General features: G+C 47.9%; 1 protein-coding gene across 1 annotated transcript in view; it reads left to right on the forward strand.

Moving 5' to 3' along the window:
• Positions 1-20,032: 20,032 nt before the first annotated feature.
• The window catches only part of EXOC2 (exocyst complex component 2), a 244,203-nt gene continuing 237,451 nt past the window's right edge, over positions 20,033-26,784 (forward strand). The window contains exon 1 of the mRNA XM_032977440.2: positions 20,033-20,135. The gene's annotated coding sequence lies outside the window, so the exon portion shown is untranslated. The remainder of the gene's footprint in view (positions 20,136-26,784) is intronic.

The following is a 26,784-nucleotide window of genomic DNA, read 5'->3' on the forward strand; positions in this document are numbered from 1 at the left end:
CTGACACTCAGACACTGACACTCAGACACTGACACTCACACACTGACACTCAGACATTGACACTCAGACACTGACACTCAGACACTGACACTCAGACACTGACACTCAGACACAGACACTCAGACACTGACACTCAGACACAGACACTCAGACACAGACACTCAGACACAGACACACACACTGACACTCAGACACAGACACTCACACACTGACACTCAGACACTGACACTCAGACACTGACACTCAGACACTGACACTCAGACACAGACACTCAGACACAGACACTGACACTCAGACACTCACACACTGACACTCACACACTGACACTCAGACACTGACACTCAGACACTGACACTCAGACACAGACACTCAGACACAGACACTGACACTCAGACACTCACACACTGACACTCAGACATTGACACTCAGACACTGACACTCAGACACTGACACTCACACACTGACACTCACACACTGACACTCAGACACTGACACTCAGACACTGACACTCAGACACTGACACTCAGACACAGACACTGACACTCAGACACTGACACTCACACACTGACACTCACACACTGACACTCAGACACTGACACTCAGACACTGACACTCAGACATTGACACTCAGACACTCACACACTGACACTCAGACATTGACACTCAGACACTGACACTCAGACACTGACACTCAGACATTGACACTCAGACACTGACACTCAGACACTCAGACACTGACACTCAGACACAGACACTCAGACACTGACACTCAGACACAGACACTGACACTGAGACACTGACACTCAGACACTGACACTCAGACACAGACACTCAGACAGACACTGACACTCAGACATTGACACTCAGACACTGACACTCAGACACTCAGACATTGACACTCAGACACTCAGACACTGACACTCAGACACTGACACTCACACACTGACACTCAGACACTGACACTCAGACACTGACACTCAGAGACTGACACTCAGACATTGACACTCAGACACTCAGACATTGACACTCAGACACTCACAATCAGACACTGACACTCACACACTGACACTCAGACACTGACACTCAGACACTCAGACACTCACACACTGACACTGACACTCAGACACTGACACTCAGACACTGACACTCAGACACTGACACTCACACACTGACACTCAGACATTGACACTCAGACACTGACACTCAGACACTGACACTCAGACACTGACACTCACACACTGACACTCAGACACAGACACTCAGACACTGACACTCAGACACAGACACTCAGACACAGACACTCAGACACAGACACACACACTGACACTCAGACACAGACACTCAGACACTGACACTCAGACACTGACACTCAGACACTGACACTCAGACACAGACACTCAGACACAGACACTGACACTCAGACACTCACACACTGACACTCACACACTGACACTCAGACACTGACACTCAGACACTGACACTCAGACACAGACACTCAGACACAGACACTGACACTCAGACACTCACACACTGACACTCAGACATTGACACTCAGACACTGACACTCAGACACTGACACTCACACACTGACACTCACACACTGACACTCAGACACTGACACTCAGACACTGACACTCAGACACTGACACTGACACTCAGACACTGACACTCAGACACTGACACTCACACACTGACACTCACACACTGACACTCAGACACTGACACTCAGACACTGACACTCAGACATTGACACTCAGACACTCACACACTGACACTCAGACATTGACACTCAGACACTGACACTCAGACACTGACACTCAGACACTGACACTCAGACACTGACACTCAGACACAGACACTCAGACACTGACACTCAGACACAGACACTCAGACACAGACACTCAGACACAGACACACACACTGACACTCAGACACAGACACTCACACACTGACACTCAGACACTGACACTCAGACACTGACACTCAGACACTGACACTCAGACACAGACACTGACACTCAGACACTCACACACTGACACTCACACACTGACACTCAGACACTGACACTCAGACACTGACACTCAGACACTGACACTCAGACACAGACACTGACACTCAGACACTCACACACTGACACTCAGACATTGACACTCAGACACTGACACTCAGACACTGACACTCACACACTGACACTCAGACACTGACACTCAGACACTGACACTCAGACACTGACACTCAGACACTGACACTCAGACACAGACACTCAGACACAGACACTGACACTCAGACACTGACACTCACACACTGACACTCACACACTGACACTCAGACACTGACACTCAGACACTGACACTCAGACATTGACACTCAGACACTCACACACTGACACTCAGACACTGACACTCAGACACTGACACTCAGACACAGACACTCAGACACTGACACTCAGACATTGACACTCAGACACTGACACTCAGACACAGACACACACACTGACACTCAGACACTGACACTCAGACACTGACACTCAGACACTGACACTCAGACACTGACACTCACACACAGACACTCACACACTGACACTCAGACACTGACACTCAGACACTGACACTCACACACTCAGACACTGACACACTGACACTCAGACACTGACACTCAGACACTCAGACACTGACACTCAGACACTGACACTCAGACATTGACACTCAGACACTGACACTCACACACTGACACTCAGACACTGACACTCAGACACTGACACTCAGACACTGACACTCAGACACAGACACACACACTGACACTCAGACACTGACACTCAGACACTGACACTCAGACACTGACACTCAGACACAGACACTCAGACACTGACACTCAGACACTGACACTCAGACATTGACACTCAGACACTGACACTCAGACACTGACACTCAGACACAGACACACACACTGACACTCAGACACTGACACTCACACACTGACACTCAGACACTGACACTCAGACACAGACACTCAGACACTGACACTCAGACACTGACACTCAGACACTGACACTCAGACACTGACACTCAGACACTGACACTCAGACACTGACACTCAGACATTAAGACAAAGCAATATACAATGAAACGTAAATACATATATTCTACGTATAGTTGTTTTAAAATGTAACAATAAAAGCAAATTGTGCCTGAGTTCAATTTGTTTCGATTAGTCACATACGTGGCTTGTTAGAGTGGCTACGGTGGCTAGGAGATGTTAACTACATCGCCTGGTATACAGGAGGTCGTGGGTTCGATCCCAAACCTGACGCCTGCTGCTGTATATGTAGAGTTTTGCGTGTCTCTCTCATCATCATCACGGTGGCTAGGAGATGTTATCTCCTTCGCCCGGTATGCAGGAGGTCGTGGGTTTCGATCCCGACCCTGACGCCTTTTGCGTATTTGGAGTTTGTGTGTCTCTCTCATCATCATCACGGTGGCTAGGAGATGTTGACTACCTCGCCTAGTAGACAGGAGGTTGTGTGTTCTATCCCGACCCTGACGCCTGTTGTGTTTTCGGAGTTTGTGTGTCTCTCTCATCATCATCATCACGGTGGCTAGGAGATGTTGACTACCTCGCCTGGCATGAATGAGGATGTGCGTGCGATCCCGACCCTGATGCCTGCTGCTGCTGCTGTATATTTGGAGTCTGCTTTGGGCTATTTTTTGTGATGGCCAGGTCGCTTGTGACAAATAGTTGCATAGCTGAGTGGGGGGGGGGGACACCTTACCTGCTAAAATAAATTAAATTTTAGTTTAGAATTATGTAGAATAATAATATTGGGTTCTTCATGATCTATGATGACTGATTTATTATTCATGGTTTCATTAATGAAAAACGAGCATCGGTTTTACCCTTTCTGGAAATCAAACGGGAGTTGTGTTAAAATGTTCAAACGCCACTTAGATATCTTTTCGCGAAGAATCAAGCGCCGCATTAACCACCCTCGGTTCTTGCGGTGAACATGCAAGCAGACATCGCTCTGACAATAACACTCCGTAAAAAAATTTTAAATTTTTTTTTTTAAATTAAAAAAAAATTTCAAAAAATGTAAACACAAATTTTGAAAACAACTAAATCACATTTTTTTTTGTTTAAATTGTTTCATTTTTATTTTATTTTAAACCTACGTGACTTTACCCAAAGTACCAAACGAGTATGGATCGTTGCAGTCACGAAAACTTCAAATCTAGAATAAATATTTTTTTATTGATACCTTGACACAAAGTGTTATTTTCCAATCGTTCATGCCTCAAACGTACACAGAGCGGCTGTTATTACCCCACAAACTTTGCCTTCGTGACCAGGACAGCAATACTTTGAAACGTACTTATTTTCAATGAGAAAACGTGGCGTTGCATTTGCGTCATTCCTTCACGCAAAAAAAAAAACCTCCCCCCACAAAGTTCGTGGTGAATGATCTCCATTTTCCGTACATTTGTTGCGTCAGCATTTAGAAAATAACACTTACTACACAGGAACAAAAATCGTGTTACATAGTGTAATAGACACATTGTCTTTTACAACTGATTGGCCTATACCAGATACTGGGATTTTTGAACACAGCATTGGTGTGTACGGTGCTGTTTCAGGAATATTTTGATGTGGGTTTTTTTTCCCCCCTGGATTTTCTGTTTGCACATGCCACAAATGTTTTCTTATCCTTAGCTCTTTGGGTAAAGTCACGTTGAAGGGAAACAATAAAATAATAAAATATATATTAATATATATATAAAACAATAAAAAATATTTTTTTTGATTTAAAGCTTTCGTGACTGCAGTAATTCATATTCTTAGTTATTTCGGTAAAGTCACGTTGAAGGGAAACAACTAAATAATAAAATATATATAAAACAATAAAAATTCTCACGACGTTTCGACCATAACACAAACGGTCGTCTTCAGGTGTGTTGGTTTGCAATCAATGGAAAGATTTGATAAACCATTTCAGGTCTTAATTGATTGTTCACGCTTACAGTGGCTTTCAGACAGCATACATTATAAAAAAAAATTCGTCTCCCCCCTCCTCTTTTCAGAACATAGATGGACTAGTCCTTCTAAATAAACTGCCAAATCGCTGCGCGTGGCGCTGACGTTTTTTAATAAATAAATAAATACACCGTTTAAAAATAAATAAATTTATGCAAACCAACACACCTGAAGACGACCGTTTGTGTTATGGTCGAAACGTCGTGAGAATTTTTATTGTTTTATATATATTTTATTATTTTGTTGTTTCCCTTCAACGTGACTTTACCGAAAGAACTAAGAATAATAAAAAAATATATACTTTATTATTTTATTGTTTCCCTTCAACGTGACTTTACCGAAAGAGCTAAGAATATGAATTACTGCAGTCACGAAAGCTTTAAATAAAAAAAAATGTTTTCTTGTTCATGCCTTTTATTTTTTTGTTTGTTGTGGTTGCACCCGATTCAAGAGCCGAACGGCTCACAGGGCTATACACCAAATAAATGAAAACTATGAAACTATGAAACCACCAGCGTCGGTGCTGAGAACGTCGCAAGAAATGCGAACGGCGCAGAGAAAATGCAAAGAAAAAAAAGAGCTATCGCGGGCTATAGCTGCTCACCCCCGAGATGTTCACGCTCTTGACACGTGCGGCATTTTGCTTTGCACTGTCCGCCTTTTGGTAGTGACACTGGGCCGTGAACACGGTTGCTGCTATCTCTGGTGTAGGCCAAATCAGTTTCAAAGTCAATGCACGCAAACAACAACAACAACATCATCATCATCATCACTTGATGAAGGCCACTTGTGTTGTGGCCGAAACGTCGTCAATTTTTTTGTTGTTGTTTTGTTGTTTTACACTTTTACGTGACTTTACCGAATAGAACCAAAGAGTATCATCATCAGAGCCGCTGATGATGATACTCTTGGGGGGGGGGGGGGTGGCACGTGACACCCCCCCCCCCGCCCCCATGATCCGATCGAAATCTCAAATTGCGATCGGATCATCGGGGTTTATTAGTAATAAATCGGCATTTCGTGACCGCTACTGCCACTGTGTAGCATATTATTATTACTATGTGCCAGGGACTCTGTGAGATGATAGGACAAGAGTCTGAGTCCAAAATTGGCAATAAGTAACGGCAAAGCAGTTTACAGCGACTCACATAATTGTGCGCAGTTGTGTCTACAGAGTCCACGACTTCCCTGAAGGCATCAACACCTTCTTACTTACTAACAACTCCTTACTTACTAACAACTCCTTACTTACTAACAACTCCTTAATTACTATCAACTCCTTACTAACAACTCCTTACTTACTAACAACTCCTTACTAACAACTCCTTGCTTACTAACAACTCCTCACTAAAAACTCCTTACTTACTAGCAACGCCTTACTAACAACTCCTTACTTACTAACAAGTCCTTGCTTACTAACAACTCCTCACTAACAACTCCTTACTAACAACTCCTTACTTACTAACAACGCCTTACTTACTAACAACTCCTTACTTACTAACAACTCCTCTATCGTTTTTCATTGCTGTAGGGATTGTGTCAGTGTCTGAGTGTTAGTGTCTGAGTGTAAATGTCTGAGTGTCAATGTCTGAGTGTCAGTGTCTGAGTGTCAGTGTCTGAGTGTCAGTGTCTGAGTGTTAATGTCTGAGTGTCAATGTCTGAGTGTCAGTGTCTGAGTGTCAATGTCTGAGTGTCAGTATCTGAGTGTCAGTGTCTGAGTGTCAGTGTCTGAGTGTCAGTGTCTGATTGTTAGTAAGTAAGATGTAGATGCCACTGGTTCTTCGCGTTCTGCAGATGTACTGTAGATGCCACTGGTTCTTCACGTTCTGCAGATGTAGATGTCACTGGTTCTTGACGTTCTGCAGATGTAGATACCACTGGTTCTTGGTGTTCTGCAGATGTAGATGTCATTGGTTCTTCACGCTCTGCAGATGTAGATGCCACTGGTTCTTCACGTTCTGCAGATGTAGATGCCACTGGTTCTTCACGTTCTGCAGATGTAGATGCCACTGGTTCTTCATGTTCTTCAGATGTAGATGTCACTGGTTATTCACGCTCTGCAGATGTAGATGCCACTGGTTCTTCACGTTTTGCAGATGTAGATGCCACTGGTTCTTCGCGTTCTGCAGATGTACTGTAGATGCCACTGGTTCTTCACGTTCTGCAGATGTAGATGCCACTGGTTCTTCACGTTCTGCAGATGTAGATGCCACTGGTTCTTCACGTTCTGCAGATGTAGATGCCACTGGTTCTTCACGTTCTGTAGATGTAGTTACCACTGGTTCTTCACGTTCTGCAGATGTAGATGCCACTGGTTCTTCACGTTCTGCAGATGTAGATGCCACTGGTTCTTCATGTTCTTCAGACGTAGATGCCACTGGTTCTTCACGCTCTGCAGATGTAGATGCCACTGGTTCTTCACGTTCTGTAGATCTAGATGCCACTGGTTCTTCACGCTCTGCAGATGTAGATGCCACTGATTCTTCACGTTCTGCAGATGTAGATGCCGCTGGTTCTTTATGTTCTGCAGATGTAGATGCCATTGTATTCGTGGTTCTTTCGGTAAAATCACGTAGAAGGGAAATAATAAAATAATAAAAATTAAATTATCACAACGTTTCAATTGCAACACAAGCAATCATCATCAGGTGTGAAAACCACAGCAATATTTGTTAGAAAAAAAAATCGAAACGTCGTGAAGATTTTATTGTTTAATATTTATTATTTTATTATTTCCCTTCTACGTGACATTACCGAAAGAACCAAGAATATGAATCCCTTCAGTCACGAAAGCTTTAAAACGACATTTAGAGCCCATACCCATAGAGGCTCATAGAGACCCAAAGAAACCAACAGCAACCCACAGGGACCCTTACTAAAACGAAACTATTTTGTATTTTGGCAGGTAAGGCCCCACTGAGCCACGTGGCTCTTTCTCAGAAGCGACCTGGCCATCACAAATGATATCTCGAACCAAATGGCTTATCATCATAATCATCACGTGGACATTTATATCAGGAGCCAAATAATCTACACGCGTGACATTCATTCCAAATCTGGAGGGTTAAAACCGGAGGTCCCACGCGACCACGGGGAGAGAGAGACGCAGACTCCACATATACAGCAGCAGGCGTCTGGTTTGGGATCGAACCCACGACCTCCTGCATACCGGGCGAAGGAGATAACATCTCCTAGCCACCGTGATGATGATGAGAGAGAGACGCAGACTCCACATATACAGCAGCAGGCGTCAGGTTTGGGATCGAACCCACGACCTCCTGCATACCGGGCGAAGGAGATAACATCTCCTAGCCACCGTGATGATGATGAGAGAGAGAGAGACGCAGACTCCACATATACAGCAGCAGGCGTCAGGTTTGGGATCGAACCCACGACCTCCTGCATACCGGGCGAGGCAGTTAACATCTCCTAGCCACCGTGATGATGATGAGAGAGAGAGAGAGACGCAGACTCCACATATGCAGCAGCAGGCGTCAGGTTTGGGATCGAACCCACGACCTCCTGCATACCGGGCGAGGCAGTTAACATCTCCTAGTCACCGTGATGATGATGAGAGAGAGACGCAGACTCCACATATACAGCAGCAGGCGTCAGGTTTGGGATCGAACCCACGACCTCCTGCATACCGGGCGAAGGAGATAACATCTCCTCGCCACCGTGGCGCCACGATTATTACGACAAATATACCCAGGAACGCCAGGCTCCATTTCAAGAGAGTGGTGCTGCTATGGGAAGCTTAGCCAACACCGATCTTCTTCCGTCACGGGCTGCTGATGCAGTAGCGAGCGGAGTGGCAGAGTAGTAGCGTATCATCTAAGTCACCATCGCTGTGATGATGACTTCTTCGTATTTGGGGATCGGGGCATTGCGTGGTTACACGGGGTGTACGGTCGGTTCTGGATTACCACAGTCGCACACCACGACTACTGCAGAGAGCTTAATTTTCCTCGTGCACTGTTAGACTGTTGGAAATGTTAGACTTTGGGCAATGTTAGACTTTGGGAAATGTTAGACTATGGGATGTATTGCACTTTGGGCAATGTTAGACTTTGAGTAATGTTAGACTTTGGTAAATGTTAGACTATGGGATGTATTGCACTTTGGGCAATGTTAGACTTTGAGTAATGTCTATGGCGCTCAGTGTGATGAGTCTATGGATCTAAGTGTGATGAGTCTATAGGTCTTTGTGTAGCGAGTCTATGGGTCTCTGTGTGAGTCTGTGAGTCTCAGTGATGAGCCTGTGGGTCTTTGTGTGAGTTCGTGGGTCGATGTGTGAGTATTTGGGTCTCTGTGTGGATCTGTGGGTCTCTGTGTGATGAGTCTATGACTCTTTGTGTGATGAGACTATGGGACTAAGTGTGATGGGACTATGGGACTAAGTGTGATGGGACTATGGGACTAAGTGTGATGGGACTATGGGACTCAGTGTGATGGGACTATGGGACTAAGTGTGATGGGACTATGGGACTCAGTATGATGGGACTATGGGACTAAGTATGATGGGACTATGGGACTAAGTGTGATGGAACTATGGGACTAAGTGTGATGGGACTATGGGACTCAATGTGATGGGACTATGGGACTAATTGTGATGGGACTATGGGACTAAGTGTGATGGGACTATGGGACTCAGTATGATGTAACTATGGGACTAAGTGTGATGGGACTCAGTATGATGGGACTATGGGACTCAGTGTGATGGAACTATGGGACTAAGTGTGATGGGACTATGGGACTCAATGTGATGGGACTATGGGACTAATTGTGATGGGACTATGGGACTAAGTGTGATGGGACTATGGGACTCAGTATGATGTAACTATGGGACTAAGTGTGATGGGACTCAGTATGATGGGACTATGGGACTCAGTGTGATGGGACTATGGGACTCAGAGTGATGGGACTATGGGACTAAGTGTGATGGGACTCAGAATGATGGGACTATGGGACTCAGAGTGATGGGACTATGGGACTCAGTGTGATGGGACTATGGGACTCAGAGTGATGGGACTATGGGACTAAGTGTGATGGGACTCAGTGTGATGGGACTCAGAGTGATGGGACTATGTGTGGTGGGACTATGGGACTGAGTGTGATGGGACTATGTGTTGTGTGTGTACGTTGGACTTCTTCGTGCCAGACAGAGAGTCGAAAAAACCTGTGGCTCTCTAGCTGCATTGTGGCTCTTCATATATATTGAGCTCTTTTACGAAATTGACAATTGGAGTCCAGTTCACCATGGGAGTCGAGTTTGCCATGGGTGTCCAGTTCACCATGGGAGTCCAGTTTACCGTGGGAGTCCAGTTTACCGTGGGAGTCCAGTTCACCATGGGAGTCCAGTTTACCGTGGGAGTCCAGTTCACCATGGGAGTCCAGTTTACCGTGGGAGTCCAGTTTACCGTGGGAGTCCAGTTTACCGTGGGAGTCCAGTTTACCACGGGAGGCCAGGTTACCATGGAAGAAGACAAAGTCTAGTTAAGCATGGAAGAAATCCAGTTCACCATGGAAGAAGAAGAATAAGAAGTCCAGTTCACCATGGAATAATAAAAAGAAGTCCAGTTCACCATGGAATAATGAGAGGGAATCCAGTTCACCATGGAAGAAATCCAGTTCACCATGGAAGAAGAAGAAATCAAGTTCACCATGGAAGAATACGAAGTCCAGTTCACCATGAAAGAAATCCAGTTCACCATGGAAGAATACGAAGTCCAGTTCACCATGAAAGAAATCCAGTTCACCATGGAAGAATACGAAGTCCAGTTCACCATGAAAGAAATCCAGTTCACCATGGAAGAATACGAAGTCCAGTTCACCATGAAAGAAATCCAGTTCACCATGGAAGAATACGAAGTCCAGTTCACCATGAAAGAAATCCAGTTCACCATGGAAGAATACGAAGTCCAGTTCACCATGAAAGGAATCCAGTTCACCATGGAAGAAGAAGAATAAGAAGTTTAGTTCACCATGGAAGAAGAAGAATAATAAGTCCAGTTCACCACGGTCACCGTGCATTGTGAGGAGTCCGTGCCGCACACCCCACACCCCCACACCCCCACCCCACACCCCACACCCCCACCCCACACCCCACACCCCACACCCCACACCCCACACCCCCACCCCCCACCCCACACCCCCACCCCACACCGACCCCAGCCAGAGGCCCTCCCCCGTGCCGCTTCTTCCCCCATCGTTTTTGCCTCTCGCGTCCACACTGGCGGGGAGGCGGTGGGGGAGGGAGGCAATTCTGGAATTGGTGGGTGGGTGGAGGGTGGGTGGGTGCAGGGGGTGGGTGGAGGGTGGGTGGGTGGGGGTGGTATAATCAGTAGTAACGCAAAGTTCGGCATTTCACTGCCCCATCTTAAGCATTCCACAGGGCTGGAAGCGGCCCACCCAGAACTGAGAAGCGAGCGGTTCAAGCTAAATATATAAATATATAAATATGAGAGATGAGTGGCTGAGCGTGACTCTCCGTGTGTGGGTCCCGAGCCTCCCCTAGGTCAACTCAGCCGTAAACGAGTACCCGGTGCGGTACTATGGGGAGACAAAGGCGGTCGGGCGTGGTGGTGGTGGTGCTGGCCACCCACAGTGCCGGCCCTTCGTAGGCGTTTCTGCTCCCTCCTCGCTGCCAACAGCACTTGCCCCAACGGTGTGTTAGAGGCTACACGGGGCATCTTTGTCTTTGTGTGCGTGGTGCGACGATCATTATTTCGCGCGACGAACACCCGAACCCGGTCTCACCTGAAGTTCGAACCCCGGGGGGTCCACGGCTAAAAATTCAGCGTGATGCCCGAAACCCCTGGGGACCTCGCTACCCGTGACGTCCTCTCCCCAGGTCGACTCAGCCCAAAGTGCGCCGAGGCTGATCTCAGCTGAGCTACCCCATCACCAACTCTGCCAAGCTCAGCTTGCCCGAGCGCTGGACCTGGGTTCGCATCCGCCGATCCGTTATGTTGTTGTTTGTTGTTGTTGTTTTTGTTGTTGTTTGTTGTTGTTGTTGTTTTCAAATATCCAACAACCGCTAAGGGGCCGTCCATAAATGACGTCACGCGATTTTGGACGATTTTTGACCCCCCCCCCCACTCGTCACACTGCGTCACGAAAAGTCAGACCCCCCCCCCCTCGAATATGACGTAACAAAGCTCTGCCTCCCCCCCAAAAAAAATGCTTCAAATCGCTTTAAACTATTGTAGTGCGTATTTAACGTGGCGCTGCACTCTGATGTTGTAGGAGAAAACATTTATAAAAAAAGTATATTTAATTAAGTAGAACGTGTTGTCTATATTTATTTAAAGTTGCGGAATTTTGATGTGACGTCACATTTCTCAAACCCCCCCTCCCTTCTCGTCACACATCGTCACAAATGTCTGACGCCCCCCTACCCCCACCTAGGTGCGTGACGTCATTTATGGACGGCCCCTTAAATGAACAGCGGATATGTTTCGCGTATGGAGAACCGCAGACTCGCAGACAGATCCATCGGCACACACACACACGCACACACACACACGCACACACACACACACGCACACACACACGCACACACACACACACACGCACACACACACGCACACACACGCACACACACACGCGCGCTCACAGACTTACGAACCGACTTTTATTTCACCAGGGCAAATGCCCCGCTGAGCTGCTACGTTGATCGTTTTTCAGAAGCGACCTCGCTATCACGAATGATAGCTCAACAAAGTGGGTGCTTATCATCGCGTGGAAATGTACAGCAGCTGCCAAATACTCTCCAAGCGCGTGATGTTGATGCTAAATGTGGAGCGGAAAACCCAGAGGAACGAAACCACGATCTCCTGTATACCAGGCAGGGTTACACAGGAGATCGTGGTTATTCCATGGTGAACTGGACGTATTATTGTTCTACCATGGTGAACTGCCTCGAACTGTCCAGTAGCAGCGTCCTCCTCCACAGAAGCCGATCTTGACACCGCTGGTACCGGTCACTGGCAAGTCCACTCAGCCCCGCGTCCTCCTGTACCAAATCACTCCATGCCGTCTCCAGCCCTTGTCGCGCCCGTTTAGCCCCCACTATGCGGCCAAAACAGAAGCTGATTGGGCATGCAGTTGCTACATGACCCGGCCAACACAGCCTCGCCTGCCAGAGGAACTCACCGATGGGAATTTGTCCAGATTTCCCAAGGATCGGTGAGCTCCTCAAACTGTAATCCAGCCTGTTTAAACCCAGGATGGATCGTGGGCAGGCCAGCCCAAATGTTTCAAACCGACACCAGATGTTCCTTTAGGGGGGGGGGGTCCACGTTTCCCAAGCGTAGAGAAGGGAGCGAGCGCATGACTGTGGCCCATAAAACCCGAGGCTTCGTGCGGAGCGACAGACCAGGCAGCTTCCACACAGCAACGTTAAGCAGCTGACGGAAAGACAATGCCGCTCGACAAAAATGGCGTCAGACCTCTGCTGCCAAACCGGAGCTGGCCATAAGCACACTGCCCGGGTGTGGGAACTCTTCACAGCTGCCCTCACCACCAAGGGGAAGTGGAGGAGGTGGAGTGTTTGATGCCACGACGTACCCAGTCAGGTGCTTGTGCTGCGCGACTGATGGCAAGACCCCCCACCTCTTCTAGATTTGAAGCTTTCGTGACTGCAAGGATCCATACTCTTTGGTTCTATTCGGTAAAAGTAACGTAGGTTAAAAAACGAAACAACAAAAAATCGCGACGTTTCGGCCACAGCACAAGCGGCCTTCATCAGGTGAAGGGACCAGACTGTCTCGAGGACAGCGCTGGAGTGAGCAGGAATCGCCAGATCATCAGCATGGTTGACCGACGGGGAAGCCATCCCTTGACCGCACCCGGGCATCGGACAGCCACCCGTTATACCTGCTGTAGCAGATGGAGATTCCCATGTTACGTAATGTAGCATCCCATTCACACGCCAAAGGTGAACGGGGGGATGGCTCCCGACTCCCAGCCACGCATCTTTACAACAGCATCGTGAAGGCCCTTAATGATGGTGAGAAAGATGGCACGGGACTCCCAAAGCACGGAGAACAACCCAGAGCCCAGGCTTGTCGATGGTTCGATAGGCCCTGACCAGGGCAATAAAACAGAGATGTAGGTCCCGTTGACATTCTCTACATCTCTGCTGTAGAGGAACATACGGACAGAGACAACGGCATTCGTCCGGACACAGCCGCTCTGGTCTGAATCCACATTTGGGGCCGTCCATAAATGACGTCACGCGATTTTGGACGATTTTTGACCCCCCCCCCTCTTCGTCACACGGCGTCATAAAAAGTCAGAACCCCCCCCTCAAATATGACGTCACAAAGCTCTGCCCCCCCCCCAAAAAAAAACATGCTTCAAATCGCTTTAAACTACTGTCATTGTAGTGCTTATTTAATGTGGCGCTGCACTCTGATGTTGTAGGAGAAACATTTATTAAAAAGTCTTTTTAATTAAGTAGAACGTGTTGTCTATATTTATTTAAAGTTGCGAAATTTTAATGTGACGTCACATTTCTTAAACCCCCCCTCCCTTCTCGTCACACATCGTCACAAATGTCTGACCCCCCCCCCCCTCTAGGTGCGTGACGTCATTTATGGACGGCCCCTTAGGGCTTCGCATGTCTCGAGGCGTGCCACGGTGGCTACGAGATGTTAACTACCTCGCCTGGCATGCAGGAGGTTGTGGGGATGCCTGCTGCTGCTGTATACTTGGAGTCTGCGTCACTCTGTCCCGCTGGTCACGTGGTTTTGTCCCTCCACATTCAGAATCACATCAACACGCGTTTAGAGTGTTTGGCTGCTGCTATAAACGACCACGTGATGATGACGATGATGACAAGCCACTTCGTTGAGCTATCATTTGTAATGGCTAGGTCGCTTTTGAAAAAAAAGCTACATAGCTCAGTGGGGGCCTTACCTGGTAAGAAAACATATATTTTAGTTCTAATATGGGTCTCTATGGGTTACTGTCGTTCTCTGAGGGTCTGTGGGTCTCTATAAGTGTGTGTCTCTGTGGGTCTCTATGAGTATGAGTCTCTGTGAGTATGGGTCTCTATGGGTCTCTGTGAGTATGGGTTTCTGTGGGTTTCGGTGAGTATGTGTCTCTGTGGGTCTCTATGAGTATGTGTCTCTGTGGGTCTATGTGAGTATGGGTCTCCGTGAGTATGTGTCTCTGTGGGTCTCTGTGAGTATGGGTTTCTGTGAGTCTCTGTGGGTATGGGTCTCTGTGGGTCTCTATGAGTATGGGTCTCTGTGAGTATGGGTCTCTGTGGGTCGCTGTGAGTATGGGTCTATGTGGGTTTCTATGAGTATGGGTCTCTGTGGGTCTCTATGAGTGTGTGTCTCTGTGGGGCTCTATGAGTATGGGTCTCTATGAGTATGGGTCTCTGTGGGTCTCTGTGAGTATGGGTCTCTTTGGGTCTCTGTGAGTATGGTTCTCTGTGGGTCTCTATGAGTATGGGTCTCTATGAGTATGTGTCTCTGTGGGTCTCTGTGAGTATGTGTCTCTGTGGGTCTCTGTGAGTATGGGTTTCTGTGAGTCTCTGTGGGTATGGGTCTCTGTGGGTCTCTATGAGTATGGGTCTCTGTGGGTCTCTATAAGTGTGTGTCTCTGTGGGTCTCTATGAGTATGGGTCTCTATGAGTATGGGTCTCTGTGAGTATGGGTTTCTGTGGGTTTCTGTGAGTATGGGTTTCTGTGGGTCTCTATGAGTATGTGTCTCTGTGGGTCTATGTGAGTATGGGTCTCCGTGAGTATGTGTCTCTGTGGGTCTCTGTGAGTATGGGTTTCTGTGAGTCTCTGTGGGTATGGGTCTCTGTGGGTCTCTATGAGTATGGGTCTCTGTGAGTATGGGTCTCTGTGGGTCGCTGTGAGTATGGGTCTATGTGGGTTTCTATGAGTATGGGTCTCTGTGGGTCTCTATGAGTGTGTGTCTCTGTGGGGCTCTATGAGTATGGGTCTCTATGAGTATGGGTCTCTGTGGGTCTCTGTGAGTATGGGTCTCTTTGGGTCTCTGTGAGTATGGTTCTCTGTGGGTCTCCATGAGTATGGGTCTCTATGAGTATGTGTCTCTGTGGGTCTCTGTGAGTATGTGTCTCTGTGGGTCTCTGTGAGTATGGGTTTCTGTGAGTCTCTGTGGGTATGGGTCTCTGTGGGTCTCTATGAGTATGGGTCTCTGTGGGTCTCTATGAGTATGGGTCTCTGTGGGTCTCTATGAGTATGGGTCTCTATGCGTCTCTGTGAGTATGGGTTTCTGTGGGTTTCTGTGAGTATGGGTTTCTGTGGGTCTCTATGAGTATGTGTCTCTGTGGGTCTATGTGAGTATGGGTCTCCGTGAGTATGTGTCTCTGTGGGTCTCTGTGAGTATGGGTTTCTGTGAGTCTCTGTGGGTATGGGTCTCTGTGGGTCTCTATGAGTATGGGTCTCTGTGAGTATGGGTCTCTGTGGGTCGCTGTGAGTATGGGTCTATGTGGGTTTCTATGAGTATGGGTCTCTGTGGGTCTCTATGAGTGTGTGTCTCTGTGGGGCTCTATGAGTATGGGTCTCTATGAGTATGGGTCTCTGTGGGTCTCTGTGAGTATGGGTCTCTTTGGGTCTCTGTGAGTATGGTTCTCTGTGGGTCTCCATGAGTATGGGTCTCTATGAGTATGTGTCTCTGTGGGTCTCTGTGAGTATGTGTCTCTGTGGGTCTCTGTGAGTATGGGTTTCTGTGAGTCTCTGTGGGTATGGGTCTCTGTGGGTCTCTATGAGTATGGGTCTCTGTGGGTCTCTATGAGTATGGGTCTCTGTGGGTCTCTATGAGTATGGGTCTCTATGCGTCTCTGTGAGTATGGGTTTCTGTGGGTTTCTGTGAGTATGGGTTTCTGTGGGTCTCTATGAGTATGTGTCTCTGTGGGTCTATGTGAGTATGGGTCTCCGTGAGTATGTGTCTCTGTGGGTCTCTGTGAGTATGGGTTTCTGTGAGTCTCTGTGGGTATGGGTCTCTGTGGGTCTCTATGAGTATGGGTCTCTGTGAGTATGGGTCTCTGTGGGTCGCTGTGAGTATGGGTCTATGTGGGTTTCTATGAGTATGGGTCTCTGTGGGTCTCTATGAGTGTGTGTCTCTGTGGGGCTCTATGAGTATGGGTCTCTATGAGTATGGGTCTCTGTGGGTCTCTGTGAGTATGGGTCTCTTTGGGTCTCTGTGAGTATGGTTCTCTGTGGGTCTCCATGAGTATGGGTCTCTATGAGTATGTGTCTCTGTGGGTCTCTGTGAGTATGTGTCTCTGTGGGTCTCTGTGAGTATGGGTTTCTGTGAGTCTCTGTGGGTATGGGTCTCTGTGGGTCTCTATGAGTATGGGTCTCTGTGGGTCTCTATGAGTATGGGTCTCTGTGGGTCTCTATGAGTATGGGTCTCTGTGGGTCTCTATGAGTATGGGTCTCTGTGAGTATGTGTCTCTGTGGGTCTCTATGAGTATGTGTCTCTGTGGGTCTCTGTGAGTATGGGTCTCTGTGGGTCTCTATGTGTGTGTCTCTATGGGTCTCTATGAGTATGGGTCTCTGTGAGTATGGGTCTCTGTGGGTCTCTGTGAGTATGGGTCTCTCTGAGTATGGGTCTCTGTGGGTCGCTGTGAGTATGGGTCTATGTGGGTTTCTATGAGTATGGGTCTCTGTGGGTCTCTATGAGTGTGTGTCTCTGTGGGGCTCTATGAGTATGGGTCTCTATGAGTATGGGTCTCTGTGGGTCTCTGTGAGTATGGGTCTCTGTGGGTCTCTGTGAGTATGTTTCTCTGTGGGTCTCTATGAGTATGGGTCTCTATGAGTATGTGTCTCTGTGGGTCTCTGTGAGTATGGGTCTCTGTGGGTCTCTGTGAGTATGTTTCTCTGTGGGTCTCTATGAGTATGGGTCTCTATGAGTATGTGTCTCTGTGGGTCTCTGTGAGTATGGGTCTCTGTGGGTCGCTGTGAGTATGGGTCTCTGTGGGTCTCTGTGAGTATGGGTCTCTGTGGGTTTCTATGAGTGTGTGTCTCTGTGGGTCTCTATGAGTATGGGTCTCTATGAGTATGGGTCTCTGTATGTGTCTCTGTGGGTCTCTGTGAGTATGGGTCTCTGTGAGTATGGGTCTCTGTGGGTCGCTGTGAGTATGGGTCTCTGTGGGTCTCTATGAGTATGGCTCTCTATGAGTATGGGTCTCTGTGAGTATGGGTCTCTGTGGGTCTCTATGAGTATGGGTCTCTGTGGGTCTTTGTGAGTATGGGCCTCTGTGGGTCTCTATGAGTATGGGTCTCTGTGAGTATGGGTCTCTATGAGTATGGGTCTCTATGAGTATGGGTCTCTGTGATTATGGTCTCTGTGGGTCTCTATGAGTATGGGTCTCTGTGGGTCTCTATGGTTATCAGTGAGTCAGTAGAAAGAGGCGTTTAGAATATTTGTCTGCTACGGTAATTATCCACGTGATGGTGAAGATAAGCCACTTCACTGGGCTGTCAATTGCGATGTCCACGTCGTTTCTGAGAAACAGCTATACAATACAGCTCATTACGTACGGTGCGAAAGAAGTTCAACACACAGTCCATACTCTAGGTTCATAATGGCCATGTCAGCATCTCTGATGCCAGCACTGCTTGAGGGGCGGGGTTCGATCCCTGGGTCTGGCTTCTTGTCGAGTTTCACGTGACCGCTGTAAATTGATCACGAACCCCGCTCTGCTAGTTCAGGGTATTTGCGAAAACGCCAAGGCTCCAATTGTCCCGCACGCAATTCGTTAACAGAGCATTCATTCTAAGCGGTAACTTCAAAATACCAATCAATCGAATGAGTATTGCATTGTAATTTAAGTTTGGTACGCATGGCGTTTGAATGGTGTAGAACAAATTTCTAATAACACGACGTTTTTGGCAACAACTTTAATTGATAATTATTTAGTAAAATAAACACATCAGAACGAAACTTAACCTAGCGGCGGTTAAGCACTCCCAGTCCCACCGGTACCACCCTTCCAAAAAAAATCTCACTCAAATTAGTTTAATAATACAATTACGAGCCCGTTTAAATTGCAATTAAAAACATTAATAACAATCATCTTTGGGTCTGGCGGTAAAGCCACGTAGATAGATCAGCCACAGCCGAGGTATTGCTCCTACAGTGTTTCAGATCTGCCTTATGTTCACGAACCAGGTCCTAGACACGTCGCTTAGTTTCCCCAATGTAACTACTGTCGCAGACACTGCTTAGTCATTAGACGCCGGGGTATTGCATGTCAGGGATGACATCCTTCACAGGTGGGATCAAATCACGAATTTTACGTACTGTGTTGAATCGTACCTGGATCTTGTGTTTGCTCATGATTTTGGAATTATTTTCGGTGACCCCTGCTATGTATGGCAAGGTGATGGTTTTGAGTGGGTCCACAGATGGTTCTTTCCCAACGGTTGGCGTGGTAGCTTTACGGATTGTGTAGTCAGAATATCCATTCTTCTTGAGAGCTTGGTGCACGTGTTCCAGTTCACTGGCGAGGTGGTGATGGTCGGAAATACAGCGAGCTCTATGGCTGTAGAGTTTTGATGAGTGAATTCTTCTGGGATGGATGGTGGCGGGAGTCCGGTTTTAAGTAGGCATCCGTGTGGGTGGCTTTCCTGTAGACGGTGCGTCTCATTGAGCCATCAGGTCTCTTTTAGATTAAAACATCCAAGAATGGTAACTTGCCATCAACCACATCACTTCCATACACCCAGCCATCAAATTCACCATGGAGGTGGAAAAAAGATGGCAAAGCAGTCTGATTCTCTCGTTCACACCAGTCCGATTCTCTCACCTGAAGACGGTCGCTTGTTGTTTGCGATCGAAACGTCGTTCGCAAAATCTATTCAATTTGTTTCTGCCCACGTGGACTTTACCGAAAGAACCAACGACTATGGATTCCTGGCAGTCACGAAAGCTTCAAATCAAGCTTTAAAAAAAAATCTGCGTCCGTCTCAAATCCCCCTAAGTCCCCCCCCCACCACTCCCCCCCACTGACCGACACCCGGTGGGGAGAGAGGGAGGGGGGCGCCAGGCTAAAGCAATCGATCATCGATCCGCTCACAGCTCACGGCTTCGCGTAACGAAAGCAGCGCCGATCGGTAAGAGACATCAAGCCCTACAGAGACACACAACAACAACAACAACTACTACAGCTGCTGCTGTTGTTGTTGTTGTTGGTACACAATAAGACAGCGGCGTTGTGTATCGGCGTTCGAGGTTGTACGTAGAAGGTTTTACTCGGTGCGTCTCTGCGTCGCTTACGTGCGCGGCGATCGGGCGAATTGTCGCAGTGTTCGCCTGTACGGACGCGAACGGGTTTGAAATGTTTGCGTGTTTAATGAATGACGGTGTCTGGTTGTTGTTGTTGTGCTGTTGTTGTTGCTGCTGCTGGCACAGAATTGAGCTGTTGTCGGTCTTGCGTTAAGTGCGTGTTTAAGTAAGCGGTGTAACTCTTTAAGACGGCGAGCTGAGCGAGCGAGCTGAGCTAGCTGAGCTCTCAGTGTCGTGTCGTAGGCCTCAAGTCAAGAGCAGCCGAGACGTCGATTCCGCGCCTCTCGATCGTCGCCGCGCTGCTCAGTCCACTGCTGGATGGAGGCGTCGACAAAGTTCAAAATGAAAACTAAATTTTTTTTAAAATTTTTTTTTATTTTATTTTACACAGGCCCTCCCCCCCACCTCCCCCCTCCCAGATGCCCCACTGAGCTTCCGTGTAGCTTTTTTATTTTATGTATTTGTTTATTTTAGAAGCGACCAGGCCCATTCGCTAATGATCGATCAATTACGTGGCGTGTCATAGTCATCATCATCATCACATCATCATCGTCGTCGTCGTCGTCATCATCGTCGTCGTGTGTACATTTAGAGCAGTTGCCAAACACTCTAAACGCGTGGTGTTGTTGATTCTCTGTGTAGGAGGGGGGTGGGAATCGGAGTGAGATCCACGCGAGAGAGAGAGGGGGTAGAGAGAGGGGGTAGAGAGAGGGGGTAGAGAGAGAGGGGGGGGTAGAGAGAGAGGGGGGGTAGAGAGAGAGGGGGGGGTAGAGAGAGAGGGGGTAGAGAGAGAGGAGGGTAGAGAGGGGATAGAGAGAGAGGGGGGGTTAGAGAGAGAGAGGGGATAGAGAGGGGGTAGAGAGAGGGGGGGTTAGAGAGAGGGGGGTAGAGAGAGGGGGGTAGAGAGAGGGGGGTAGAGAGAGGGGGGGTAGAGAGAGAGGGGGGGTAGAGAGAGAGGGGGGGTAGAGAGAGAGGGGGGGTAGAGAGAGAGGGGGGGTAGAGAGAGAGGGGGGGTAGAGAGAGAGGGGGGGTAGAGAGAGAGGGGGTAGAGAGAGAGGAGGGTAGAGAGGGGATAGAGAGAGAGGGGGGGGGGTTAGAGAGAGAGAGGGGATAGAGGGGGGGGGGGGGTAGAGAGAGAGGGGGGGTAGAGAGAGAGAGGGGGGGTAGAGAGAGGGGAGAGAGAGAGAGGGGGTAGAGAGGGGATAGAGGGGGGGGGGTGTAGAGAGAGAGAGGGGATAGAGAGGGGATAGAGAGAGAGGGGGTAGAGAGAGGGGGGGTAGAGAGAGGGGATAGAGAGGGAGGGGCTAGAGAGAGGGGGTAGAGAATCCAAGAGCTGTCTTAGTCTGGTTCTGTGAGTCTCAGGCATTCACACAGAACCCTGAGAATCCAAGAGCTGTCTTAGTCTGGCTCTGAGTCTCAGCCATTCACACAGAACCCTGAGAATCCAAGAGCTGTCGTAGTCTGGTTCTATGAGTCTCAGGCATTCACACAGAACCCTGAGAATCCAGGAGCTGTCTTAGTCTGGCTCTATGTGTCTCAGGCATTCACACAGAACCCTGAGAATCCAAGAGCTGTCTTAGTCTGTCTCTCGGAGTCTCAGGCATTCACACAGAACCCTGAGAATTCGAAAGCTGTCTTAGTCTGGCTCTGAGTCTCAGGCATTCACACAGAACCCTGAGAATCCAAGAGCTGTCTTAGTCTGGCTCTATGAGTCTCAGGCATTCACAGATAACCCTGAGAATCCAAGAGCTGTCTTAGTCTGGCTCTATGAGTCTCAGGCATTCACACAGAACCCTGAGAATCCAAGAGCTGTCTTAGTCTGTCTCTCGGAGTCTCCCAGTGACGCTTATCTGAACCGGTCCTGGGCCTCCCCTAGGTCGACTCGGTCTCTAGTGAGTATCTGGTGTAACGGTGCGTAGTAAACATCGCCACTGGGGAGACAAAGGCGGCCGGGCGTGGTGCTGGCCACCCACCCCCTCGTGTGCCACAGTGCCAGCCTTCATAGGTGCTCGCAAACAGCACTTGCTCCTACAGCCTGTTACAGGCTACACGGAGGATCTTTATAATGACTGCGTATGTACGCGTTCCCGTTTATTTATGGAATCCAAACAATAATTATTTTTCCATGAATTTTAATGATAATTGCCACAGCCCTTTAATAATCAACTGCCTGGAGGAAGGCCTTCTTCCCCTGCCGACTGTCAGCCATGCGGGTCGTGTTTTTTGCCAGACGAGGTCGGTCCGGCACAGGGCGTGCCGGTGAGTCGAGGATGAGGCCCGGGATCACGATTACGATACGTTTAGGCCGCTGATGTTAGCCGTGGGTCGGGAGATTGGAAATTTTAAAAGGGTGTCACGGTGGCTAGAGAGGCGTTGACTACCTCGTCTCGTTCGCAGGAGGTCGTGGGCTTGAACCTGACCCTGACGCGGTGCCTGCTGTATATTTGGAGTCTGCGTGTCTCTCTCTTTCATCATCACCATCACGGTGGCTAGGAGATGTTAACTACCTCGCCTGGTGTGCAGGAGGTCGTGGGTTCAACCCGACCCTGACACCTGCTGTATATTTGGAGTTTGCGTGTCTCTCTCTTTCATCATCATCATCACGCTGGCTAGGAGATGTTAACTACCTCGCCTGGTGTGCAGGAGGTCGTGGATTCGATCCCCATCCCGTACGGCGCCTGCTGCTGCTGCTGCTGCGTATTTTGAGTTTGCGTCTCTCTCTCTCTCTCCCCGTGGTCGCGTGGATTTTTTATTTGGGTCCTCCCGTTGTGAGGATGACCGGAGTTCACGTGACGGAGTTAAGGTCCAATGCGTCACGCATGCCGCTGAGTACAATATATTGTTGACTAGCTTTACTACCCGGCCTCGCCGGGGACTTGGATTCTTGGCTTGGATTAGTACACGGCCTACGCGGAGGGTGGGGCGGCGGGGGGGGGGGGGATGCGTGACGTCAGCAGGCACACCGCGTGACGCGGCCGCATGCGGGTGACATCACAGATGTGACGTCACCGCTCACTTGCCGTGCAAAATATATCCATTATTGCGCCCCCCCGCCCCCCCCCCCCCACAAAATACAAAAGTGTATTTTTATACTTTTTGCATTGTGTACAGTCTGGAAGCTACCCACTTGCCAAATCTCAAGTTTGTTGCATGTCGGGAAGTACGCTAAACATTTTGAACAGACACACATATTTGCAAATTTCCCTTTTTTATATATATAGACGTGCAGTGTTCTGGTTAAACATTGTTTTTATATATAGCGTACTGTATCTTACTGTTCGCTGCATAACTTGTGTTAACGTTCACTGCTGCATGAACGACAAAAGATCCCCCGTGTAGCCTTAGCAGACTGTTGGGGCAAGTGCTGTTAGCGAGTAGCGCCTATGAAGGTCCGGCACGGCACACGAGGGGGTGGGTGGTCAGCACCACGCCCGGCCGCCTTTGTCTCCCCAGTGGCGATGTTTACCACGCACCGCACCGGGTACTCGTTTTTGCCGCCGAGCCGACCTACGGGATTGCCCAGGACCGGTTTCAGATTAACCGGCACCGGTGTTGGACGCGAGCGGGAATCGAACTCGCTTCCGGCGGGTTCGTGGCGCAGTTGCACGCTAAACCGCTACATCAAAGACGAAAGATCCCCCCCATGTAGCCTTAGCAGACTGTTGGGGCAAGTGCCGTTACATCACACACACACACACGGGCGAGCTGGCGTTGAGCGCGCGGTGCGTTTAGCAACGCGACGTCACGGCTTTGATTTATGATTGCGCTGCTTCCGATGTTCATCATCGTTACACCCGTCACCCCCCCAAGCCGCTCCTACCACGTGACCCAAGCAGGGGGCAGTGGCTGCGTCTCGTTTGCCTGTCTCACTTCTCAGGAATCAAATCAAGTCAAGTTGTTTTCGTTCGTAGAAGCTCCGCGGTGCGTGGTTCTCGTCTGTATCGAATCCATCACGATCATCGTTTATCGGCCGTAATAGAGGTCTTTTTTTTAAATTCTAGATTGGAAGCTTCTTTCGCGACTGCGAGGATTCTTACTCTTTGGTTCTATTCGGTAAAGTCGCGTGTGGGTAAAAAAACAAAAATGAAAATGAATTGAAATGAAATGAAAGAAACAATGAAAGCAATTTATTTTGATTTGTTTTACCCACGTGACCTTACCGATGCGAACGAAAGAGTAGGTCTTTTTTAAAGTTAGATCGCGTAAATATTAAAAGGGGGCCGTCCATAAATGACGTCACACACCTAGCGGGGGGAGGGGTGGGGGGGTCAGACATTTGTGACGATGTGTGACGAGCGAGCGGGGGGGGGGGGGGGTTTGAGAAATGTGACGTCACATCAAAATTCCGCAACTTTAAATAAATATAGACAACACGTTCTAACTTAATTAAATAGACTTTTTAATGAATGTTTTCTACCTACAACATCAGAGTGCAGCGCCACATTAACTACGCACTACAATGTGACAATAGTTTAAAGCGATTTGAAGCATGTTTTATATTTTTTTGGGTGGGGGGGCAGAGCTTTGTGACGTCATATTTGAGGGGGGGGGGTCTGACTTTTTGTGACGCCGTGTGACGAGGGGGGGGGGTCCAAAATCGCGTGACGTCATTTATGGACGGACCCTAATGCGTGTCGTTAATCCCGCCACCACCCGACACAGCCAACTAGTAATGGTTTGTCAAGTGAACAAAACTATGGCAATTTGTTGCTAGTACAGCATGCAGCGGCTGTGCGTTGGAGAGTAAAGCCACATCAACATTTTCGAATTCGAGTAGCTGTAACGTTTGGCCGGTAATTACAATAACCAGCATCATCAGGTGACAGCCATAGATGTGGAGAAATCCTCCTGTTTCGGTCTGAAATAGGCGGATAGATGCATTGATTAACTGTGAATAACCAAACCAATAATATATATTGCAATTACACGCTTTTATTGTATTCACTCTGTCTGTTGTTGTTGTTGTCGTTGTTGTTTTATTGTTATATATATTTTATTATTTTATTGTTTCCCTTCAACGTGACTTTACCGAAAGAACCAAGAATATGTTGTTGTTGTCGTACCCTCAAATCTTGTAAATCAATTTTAACCCACTTCCCAATGTGGTATCGACTGCACAACTTGGTATACTTATGTCACACTGATGACAATACTATATTCTATCATTAAAATAAAATACAATATTTTTAAACAATTTTTTTGTTATCTTCTTTGGTTCTTTCGGTAAAGTCACGTAGAATGATAATAAAATAATAAATTGATAAAATAAAATAACACAGTAATATTCTCACGACGTTTCGGCCACAACACAAGCGGCCTTCATCAGGTGAAGGGACGAGACTGTCTCCAGCGCTGTCCTACCAGACAGTCTCGTCCCTTCACCTGATGAAGGCCGCTTGTGTTGTGGCCGAAACGTCGTGAGAATATTACTGTGTTATTTTATTTTATCAATTTATTATTTTATTATCATTCTACGTGGTGACTTTACCGAAAGAACCAAAGAAGATGAATCATTGCAGTCACGAAAGCTTTAAATCGAATTTTTTTTTAATAAGTTGCGTTTCGTCTTGGGTCTAATTGTCCACGCTGAACGGACGTTGGCTGTAAATCACCACGGGTCCCCTTACGTTTTGGCGAGCTTCGGGAACACTTCCTGGAGTCGTGAAGCTCTTCCATTACTAGTAGGGTACACTTCATTACAGCGTGTTTAAAATCTATATATTTTTTTATATATATTACTTATTAATACATTACCCACCACCACCACCACCACCCGCCCTCCCCGTATTGTCCTCGCACCCGATGGGCTCACAAGTGATGACGACATCACAGTTATCTCTTCATTAACACCAACAACAACAACAACCAGCATCATCAGTTTAACACGTAGGAGGCTTTCGCGACCAATATTATTCATAATTAAAGGTTTTTTTGGGTTAGATCGCGTTTATTTATAAATGTGTCGTAACCCTCCACCACCCGACACGGCCAATAAGCAAAAAAAAGTGTCACGTTGACAAAAGACAAATAGTTCGCTACTTTAGCCCACCGGTGTGTTGAAGAGTGAATCCACAACATTTACAGTTTGAGTACGACGTTTCGCTGGTAAATATTCGCCAGAATTGCCCGATGATGTATAGACACCATGCATGCACGTTATGGGTGCACTTTATGTACGTACATTCTGCCGTTTTTGGGTGCAATATATAACATGCAATGTATTGTCGTTTTTATTCAGAGTCGTCATCGTCAGTTTATTGATACCGGAGGAATCCGATGAGCCGTGAAGCTCTTTGTCACTGACGTCATCCGGGCATGCGCCGATAAGTAGGCGGTCGCTTCTTTTGTACATTGAACCGATTTGGCAATAAATGATCCGTAACTTGTTTGGCCTCGCCGCCGCCCCAACCAGTGAAGGTTTCCTGGCTTGGCAAAATAAATAAGTGATATTTAAAAAAAAAACTTTTTAAAAACACG

The sequence above is a fragment of the Petromyzon marinus genome, chromosome 63 (assembly GCF_048934315.1).
Source record: "Petromyzon marinus isolate PM22_M1 ecotype Great Lakes invasive population chromosome 63, UKy_Petmar_22M1.pri1.0, whole genome shotgun sequence".
NCBI lineage: Eukaryota > Metazoa > Chordata > Hyperoartia > Petromyzontiformes > Petromyzontidae > Petromyzon > Petromyzon marinus.